The 9,133-nt window shown below is 49.5% G+C and overlaps 1 pseudogene; it reads right to left on the minus strand.

Moving 5' to 3' along the window:
* Positions 1–7,986: 7,986 nt before the first annotated feature.
* LOC147913194 (U6 spliceosomal RNA) lies at positions 7,987–8,080 on the minus strand (annotated as a pseudogene).
* Between the last annotated feature and the right edge of the window lie 1,053 nt (positions 8,081–9,133).

Raw genomic sequence — 9,133 nt, forward strand, 5'->3', positions numbered from 1 at the left:
TCTGAAATTTTCTTCTGTCTTCTCACGTGAATATTACTCTGGCCGGGTATGGAATTCTAGAATCACCATCCTTTCTCCTCAGAACTCTGAAATGCTTTCTACCTCACACTCAGAGTGGTAAATGAGAGGTCCGCTGACAATTTGTTATTCTTTCCCTCATCAGTAACTTGTTTTATCTATCTGGAGATTTTTAGCTATTTTCCCTGCAGTTCTGGTTCTCATATTGCTATTCCAACAGCAATGTTACAGGATGTTGAAATGGAAGTTTTGGCCAAGTTCTAAGCGATAGACATCAGATATCAATGGGAATTAGGAGATCACCTGCCCTGTGGGACCTGCAGAGAGTCGGTGGCTGAGAAACTCATTAGACAGCTCTCCAACGTCTCACTACATTGAATATATGAAAGGGGCAGGATAGTGGACACTATAGGAGGACTTATGGAATGACTTTTGGAGAGATCTGGTGTGATGTGAGTCCCCCATCCCCTGCAGGGAGAGGCAGAGAGTACCTGTCTCTTACCTGAAGCCTAGTAAGAGAGGCTTCAATAGAACCATCTGGAGAGCTTGATACGCAGCCCCTGAAGTCAGGGCTCACAGCAGACTCGTGTCTGAATCCCACCTGAGAATTCTAAACGGCTAAGGGTGGCTGACTGGCTGCCGGAACCAAAGGAGAGGCGTCTCTGTGAGTGGTTTTCACTCTCGTGGTTTGTCATGGCTAAGGATACGTAGATGCTTCCTGTGGACCAGATGTGGGGTTGTCCCGCCCTCACCGAGAGGGCTGCGTGGAGGGCTCGACCACGCCACAGTGGAGCACAGCTGAAGGTATTGCCAGCTCCTCAGAGCTGAGGAAGGGGTGAGCTAGCAGCCAGAATAGAGGTGCATTGTCCGGGGTCAGTGAGAGAACTAAGGGGAGAAATCCTGTGGTTGAAGGACTTTGAAAAACCCATGTAAGCACCCAAGAAAGAAACTCAGCTCTGAACTCCTGCAGGACTGGAGAGCGTGATGGCAGCTTGTGACGGGACAGTCAGGTAACAGCTCTCTTGCTCCCCATACCTCGCCTTCCTCCCCGGGTCTGGAGGAGCCCAAGGCAAGCTAATGAAGAGAGTGGAGAGGGGGCAATGGAGAGCACCCTTCATCCGTGCCTAAGCCCCACTGTGGATGGAGGGCAGGCGTGACAGGCACACCCTTCTGGTGTTAGAGGAGAGAATCTGGCTTCGTGCTGCCTCCAGCAGGGGACCCGCCCCTCGTTTCTCTGGAACATCTAGTCTTAACGTTCCCCGTAATCTCCAGACCTCCTTCTGATCCCCACCCCCAGGTTTTAGTAAAATTCTAAGTGTTACAGTCTGATGTTAGCTGTGCTTTGGGAGAATTTAGGGGGTGTCTCTGTCCACATTTGGGGCAAAGTAATGTGAGGAGAGAGCCATAGTGTCCTGGAGAAGAGGTGACAGGCAGCAAGGGACAACTGGCTGAAACCTCTGGAGCCACGGGCCAGTTTGTGAGGAGATGGATCTGCAGAGCACATAAGCATCCCTCAGAAATTCCTGTCCTATTGGAGCAAGGGAGATCAGTGAGTCACTTCCCAATGAGGGGTGGGGTGAGGGCTCACGAGGCTGGTTGTTAAAGGGAAGGCAGGCCTGGGAAGCTAGAGAATTCGGGGAAAGGTGAGTTTCACAGGAAGATTAGAAGGCGAGGTTCCGCTTCTAGGTATATGCCCAAGAGAAATGAAAAATATGTCCACACAAAAACTGGTACACGAATGTTCATGGCAGCATTATCCGTGATATCTGAAAAGTAGATACGACCGAAATGTCTATCAAATGATGAGTAGATGAATAAAACATGGTGTATTCATACATGGAATATTATTCAGCAATAAAAAGGAACGAAGCGTTGATGCATGTACAACACAGATGAACCTCAAAGGAAGCCAGTCACAAGAGACCACATATTGTGATTCTGTTTATATGAAATGTCCAGAACAGGCAAATCCTTAGACACAGAAAGTAGATTAGTGGTTGCCAGTGGCTGGAGGTTGGGGGTAAATGGGGAGTGGTAATTAATGGGTATGGGGTTTCTTTTAGGGCTGATGAAGAGGTCCTAAAATTAGATAATGGTAATGGTTGCACAACTCTGTGTCTCTGTCAAAGACTACTGAACTGTACACTTTAAACGGGTGAATCTCAAAGTATGTGAAGTACAGCTCAATAAAGCTGTAAAAAATTTACATATGGTGGAATGCAAAAAAAAAAAAGGAAGAAGACAAGAATGTGTGGGACTAACTAAGGTGTGAGGGAGGTGCCAGGTAGCTCTTGGACGTGGTGGATGTGAAGAACTGGCAGGACTTCCAGGTGGCATCAGCTTGCTTTCAGCTGGCAGTTAGGAACGGGGACCGCCAGGTGTCATGAGGCATCTTGCCTGCCTATCTGGGAACATGGCAGATGCGTCCCAGAGAGGCCCTGGGGGCAGGTGGTCCAGCAGGTTTCCTCTGCTCTGGTGATTCCACCTTAACACAAGAGTGAGGCTCTTGAACTCAGCACTTTGAAAATTAAAGAATGAATTGAAGAGAACAGCAAAAAGCACACTGAGGCGTAAACGTTTTGCAGTATCTGCCTAGCCCACAGGGATCCCCTACTGAGACCTTCCCACCCCCTGGCTAACAGGGGAGCCCCCGGAAGCCAAGCTTACTAAGGGACTTCCTGGCAACAGTTACCCGGCCCAGGTTGTGGCCAAAAACTTCTCAATGGACGTGGGGAGGGTGGGGAGGCACGAGGTTGCAAGACGAGATGGGCCTTGGGAAGCCTCATTGATAGAGGCAGTCTGTTCTCGTTCAGCCTCATGCTTAACCACGACGCTCTGGAGACTGCCAGAGAGTAGAGACTCCACAACACCAACAACTCCCTTTTCCCCTGGAAGTGGGCTTCTGTTATTTACAAATGAATCCTAACTGGGGCCATGGAAGTGGGTGAACTGCCTGCAGCTTCACCAAACAGTAGGGGTGCTCCCTCAAGAGGAGTTGGTGGTGGCTGCCACCCTCGGGTACCTAGAGGGCAGGAAGGTTGTCCAAAATACTTCACAAGCAGGAGGGCAGGAGCACGGAGTAGTGAGGCAGGTGCGGCCAGGATGCTGCAGTGGTGTCTCCATCCTGGCTGGACGTCTCCTTTGAGCCATTGTCCCCTAGGGCCACCCCCTCATCTTGGCTTTTCTGTAGTTCCTTCCCCTGATCGACCCCTCTGCATTTTTCAGAATTTTTAAATATTAAATCGTTGAAATCCAGCATATATTTTACACGAATAGCCCATCTCAACTGGGACTAGTCACATTTCAAGCACTAAGTAGCCACACTTGGCCAGTGGCTACCATATGGATGGCCTTGACTTCAACCATCATTCATTTAACTATGTTCCTGCTGATGGGAATAGAGATTGCTTCCAATTTTTGTTATTATAAGCAATGCTACAATGAACATTCTTATGCTTATCACGTTACACACGCAAGTGATTATTTCTGTAGGACAGATTTATAGAAGTGAGGTTTCTAGGTCAGAGAGTTTATGCATTTTATAGTATAATAGAGATAGCTAAATTACTCTCTAATAAGCCTAAACCAATTTATACTTCCACCAACAGTACATAAGAGTGATCATTTTTCCACACTCCTGCCAAATTGGATGGCATTCCTTTTTAACAAATCTTCATCTCTCTCTGCCCTTTTGCATCTGTACATTAGTATACTGCATTGCATCACAGAAGGGGAGACTCATGTCAAAGCTGCAGTTTTTCTATTGGCTACCACTATCAGCCAGATAGAGGATGTGTTTGGCTGTGTAGGTATCAGAAAACCCGGTGAACGCTGGCTCAAACAAATAGGAGTTTATTTTCTCATGTAAACAGAAGTCTGGAGAAAGGTGGTTGGTTGTAGTGGTTGACCCAATGGTCAATGATGCTTTCAAACTTCTTTCTGTCTTTCTAATTCAATATTCTTAGCAGTGGGCTTTTCTCTCCTCATGGTTGTCATCTTGTGGTCACAAGGTGGCTGCAACTGCTCCAGACAGAATGTCTGTGTCCCAGGGAGGAAGGAGGGGGAGGTGGATGGCATTAGCTACTTTTTACCCAGAAGCCACCCAGGATAGTTCCATTTCATTTGTTCACATGGCTATCCCAGTTGCAAAGGAGGCTGGGAAAAAGAGTAACAGCTTTCTCGCCTATGGTAGGAGCTGGCAAGGGAAAATAGGATTGGCAATGGCTGATCGGTTAGCCAAGAGCAGTCCTGCTATACCATCCACCCCCGAGGGTAGGTCTAAGGCTTTACTGCAAAGAATCCCACTCTCGAATCCAGGGTCACCTCTTTGTGGTCCCGGTCATGGTAGCCTCCTCTGGCTGCACTCACCAGTCTGGCCTCACCATGCCTGCCTTCTCATTGAAGTCTGCTTTGAACCACAAACCTCAGGGATCCTTCTGGGTCCTGGTTGTGGCTGGGGAGGAGGAGGTTCTAGAAAGAGTGCTTGTGATAGGCAGCTCCTGACGTGGCTCCCCATGATCCCCACCTTTGGTATTCACGCTCTTGTATGATCCCCTCTCCTTGAGTAAGACTTGCTTCTAATGGATAGACTATGGCAAAAGCAGTGAGATCTCACTCCTGTGGAGAGGCCCATAAGACAAGGAACTGAGGGCGGCCTCTGGCTAACAGCCCACAAGGAACTGAATTCTGCCAACAACCATACCAGTGAGCTCGGCAGTGGATCCTTCCCAAGTTGAGCCCTGAGATGACTGCAGCCCCAGCCAACACCTTGACTGCAGCCTGTGAGAGACCCCCAGCCAGAAGACCCCGCTAAGCCACACCTTGTAGGATTCCAGACCCACAGGAAGCTGTGAGATAGTAAATATTGCTGTTTCAAGTCCCTAAGTTTTGGGGATATTTTTTACATAGCAACAGATAACTGACAGAGTGCTTGAGAACAACTAACTCCCATCTCTGTATCGTTTTCTTGCCCTTGGAAAACTCACCCCTTCTCACACAATTATAGGGCGAGGGTAGCTGTGATTGACAGGAAAAGGTAACTTACAGGCATTCAGAGAGCCCAGAAGTCCTGGGCAAACCTTTTCCCTCTTTCCACGCTTTCCCATGAGTTTCTTGGGACTTCATCTCAGGAGAGAGACCAGGGTGGAGATATTGTCATTACTATGGGACTCACATTTCGCCCCTCACTGATTCTGCCCCCAGAGAGGTGAGACTTGATTGGCGCATTTAGGGGCAGGAACTGAATAGGCCCCGCCCAGGCCTCTCTGGACCCCGTGGGCCCGCCTGCAGGGAGAGTGCCTGCGGGCTTGCCCGTGATGGGGTGGTGTAGGCTTCCCCAGAAGGCTCTGCCCCTAAAACAAGGGGCAGCCTGCAAGAGGAAGGGGCAGTTCCGTTGAGAAGGAGCATGAGGAAGCCCACAGGTTGCTCATCTCAGCTATGCCCTCCAACCCGACTTGATGAGTAGTTCAGCCAATGTTTGCTCTGTCTGTCAATGTGTCTTATTTCTCATTGGTTCCAAGTTCGGAGGGAAAGAGAGGGGTTTTGTTTGTCGTCTCCATCCCAAATATCAACATAGATATTCGAGACAACTGAACTTTTTATGAAGATACAAAGCAAGTTTTGATAGAAGGGAAGGATCAGGCAACAGGCTCATTGCGGGTGGTGGTGCGAGGGGTTGGGACAGGGGTTGGTGTGTGTGTGTCTCGGTTGTACCTTTGTGTCCCTCAGTGTGTCAGTGTGTCTCTGGTATTGGGGGTGACTGCGAGTGAGTGTGTCTACATCCGTCTGTCCCTCTTATGTAGCAAGGACTGTGAATCTTGGGCCCCCGTTCCAGCTCTTGCTTCCCTCTGTGGGTGGGTCGCCCGTGGGCCTTGGAGGGTTTTGACCCCATGTCTCTTCCCTGCAGAGGCCCAGGACCCCAGCGAGGCTCTGACCCCACAGGGAGGGTCTTGCTCCTCCAAAGCACCTGCTAGCCAGAGCCCCCACTGCGACCCCATGTGGGAGATGCAGAGCAGCACCCCCCAAGCTGCGCCGGCCCCCACTGCTTCCCAGAATCCCCAATCTCTGTTCAATGCGTGATTTTTTACGATCGATCTTATATCCGGCACAATCAGATTTATGGCTCCTGCATCTTATGAAATTACACAGATGTTGCTGCTCTGCTTCTCTCCAGGACAGTAAAAGGCAATAACATTCTTGCAGATTTCGACAGCAGGCAATTCAATAAAGGGCCATGTATATTTTATAAGTACAATAAAGACAAGGCTCTCTGCCTGCACTGCGGCCCGCCAGGGCCCGGCGCTGCACCGGGTGGCTGCCCGCGCCCCCCTTCCTGTCTGTTTGTCGATCAGGTCTCTCCCACTGTCACACAGGGGACCAGGGAGATTTATCCCCTTTCTGATCCATTATTTAAGTTTGGCTCCGGGGACCCTGCAATGGGGGCTGTTTAAAATTTAAAGGTGTTTGTGGAACTTAATACTTTCCTCCCCCTCATTTTCACTATAAAATTTTATCTATATTGTTGTTGCCCCATAAAATGTTTCTGTCTTCTCGGGATGCCTTGTCCTTTTACGGGCAAAACCATAAATACCTGATGAGGTGTGGGTTGGCAGAGGGTTTCACAGAGGAGTCCTGGGGGGAGACAGGAGAAGAGATGCCTCCTCTGCTCTGCCATCAACACCCTGGGTGGCCGCAGTGGGGTGGGGGGCAGCAGACCTCTCTGAGACTCAGTTTCTGCAGCTGTAAAGTAGGGAGACCCAGAGCATCCATTGCACAAGGCCGGTGTGAGGATTCAAGGAAATGTGGCACCAAAAGTGTTTACTTGGTGGCTGGCACAGCACGTGCAAAGGCCCAGAGGTGGAAGCAGTGGAGGGAAGGGGCTCCCACTTTTGGGCAGGATTGCAAGAGGCCGGGCCGGGCCGGGACTGGCTGGGCAAATGCCTGTTCCAGCTCTGCAGTCACTCACCTCTCTGTGCCTTGGTGTCCTCATTTATAAAATGGAGACATCCAGGTTCCCATCTCATAGGGGTCTTGTGTTGATTAATGACTTAATGCCCACAAAACGACTAGCTCAGGGCCCCGCACACGGTAACCGCCTCACAGATGTCAGGTGTGGCTGTTAGTGTTCGTGTTACAAGGCCGGGTGGGGACTGCGGCAAGGCAGGGCAGGAGCCCAGGGAGCAGAATGTAAGGAGGCCTCACTCTCTGAAGCGCGCAGGTGCAGGGTGGGCCCCTGAGAACGAAGCCTCCTTACCTTCTGCGCGCTACCTGCCTTCCTCGCCTCATCCCGGCCCTGGCCCTGCTACCCGGGTCTTCTCCGACTTGAGTGGTGGGCAGATGGGGCTGAACAAAAGCTGGCCTCCTGGATTAGGGCAGTGGGAGCCGTGTTCACCTTCAGTGGAACCAACGCCCCCTGTTGGAACAGAATCAGAGGAATTTGGGGGTTCCCAGGGCCAAGCCAGGCCCGTCTGTTTCAGACAGTACTCACCGATGCCTGTTCGGTGCCAGGTGCTTGCTCGACACCAGGGGCAGCAAGGAGAGTCAAGCCTCGCCCCGCCCTCAAGGGGTGCCCCGTCTAGTGGGGGACTGACACATACATGCACTGGGAGCTCCGGGGCTATGGTGGGAGCACAAAAGGGAGGGGTTTCTACCTGTGTGGGGTACTGGTGAGAGGAGTCAGGAAAGGCTTCATGAAGGAGGTCTCTTTTTTTTTTTTATTATCTTTTATTGAGGTATAATTGACAGATCACATTATATTAGTTTCAGGTGTACAACACAATGATTTGATACTTGTATATATTGTGAAATGATCACCACAGTAAGTCTAGTTAACATCCATCACCACACATGGTTCCAAGTTTTTCTTGTGATGAGAACTTTTAAGATCTACTCTCTTAGCAACTTTCAAATATACAATAGACTATTATTAACCATAGTCACTATGCTGTACATTACATCTTGTGACATTTAAAAAATAGGGGATGCTTCACAAATTTGTGCAGGGGCCATGCCCATCTTCTCTGTATTGTTCCAAATTTAGTGTATGTGCTGCCGAAGCGAGCATTTGTTTTTCCTTAATTTTTTCAGCTTTATGGAGGTATAATTGACAAATACAATTGTATACATTTAAATTGTACAGCATGATGATTTGACATAGAGATACTTTGTGAAATGATTACCACAATCAGGTTAATTAACACATTGAGGCCGTATTCTATCACTGTTTGTTTTTCCCTAGAGGAAAAATACTAGAATTCTCCCAATTTGTTTTTTGTCTCTGTCTTGGATCTTCAAGGGCAGCTAGAGTCTCCATTTTGTAAAGAAGAAGATTTCTCCAAAGTACTTCTCAGAACTGATACTGTAAGTCATCGCTTATGTAAGATAGAAACCAGCTTTGACATAGACAGTAAAAAGAAGGAAAAGGAGAAAGAAAAAAAGAAGAGGAAAACAGGGAAAGAAAAGTAAAATAGCGATGATCTCTGACTTGTGTTCTTTCCGTTTTCACACAACCTGTACCTTCATCCATTTTGGATTGACGCTTTAATGGCCTTTTAAACGCAGTATTATGCATTTTCACACATGTAACATATGACCTCAAGCCATCACCTGGTGATGCTTGTCACCACTGCGGGGGAGGGGTGGGCCTGACCCATGTCAAGGTCTGCATGGTGCTGTAGGTGTGGGGAAAATCGTTGTTACTTCACCTGCTTCAGGTACTTTTTAGTCTTGCCCACCAAGTTTCAGATTTGGGGATGTCTGCTCCTCTGCTCTGGCCCTAGGGAAAGGTCTAGGGAGAGGCGGCCCCGCCATGGGAAGGAGTGTTCCCTCGGCTGGTGGCTGGCTGGCTGAGACAGTGGCCAGAAGGAGGTCTCTTGAGCTGGGTCAGGAAGGAGGAGGAGGAGGACTTTACCTAAGCGGAGAGGGCATTCCCCCCGGGGAAGCAGCATGAACCAAGCCCTGGAGTGTGAAATGCACAGACCCACGGGGACCAAGACTGCAGGTCTGTGTCTGGGGTCAGAAGCTTTGTCCCTGGAAGCTTCTGGTGGTCCTGGTAGAGGTGCGGGTCCTCAGTGAACTGAAGCGTAGACAGGAGCATCCATGGAGCGGGGGCCAGTCT

Source organism: Ceratotherium simum, chromosome 29 (genome assembly GCF_057802395.1).
Source record: "Ceratotherium simum simum isolate JZ-2026a chromosome 29, ASM5780239v1, whole genome shotgun sequence".
NCBI classification, from domain to species: Eukaryota; Metazoa; Chordata; class Mammalia; order Perissodactyla; family Rhinocerotidae; genus Ceratotherium; species Ceratotherium simum.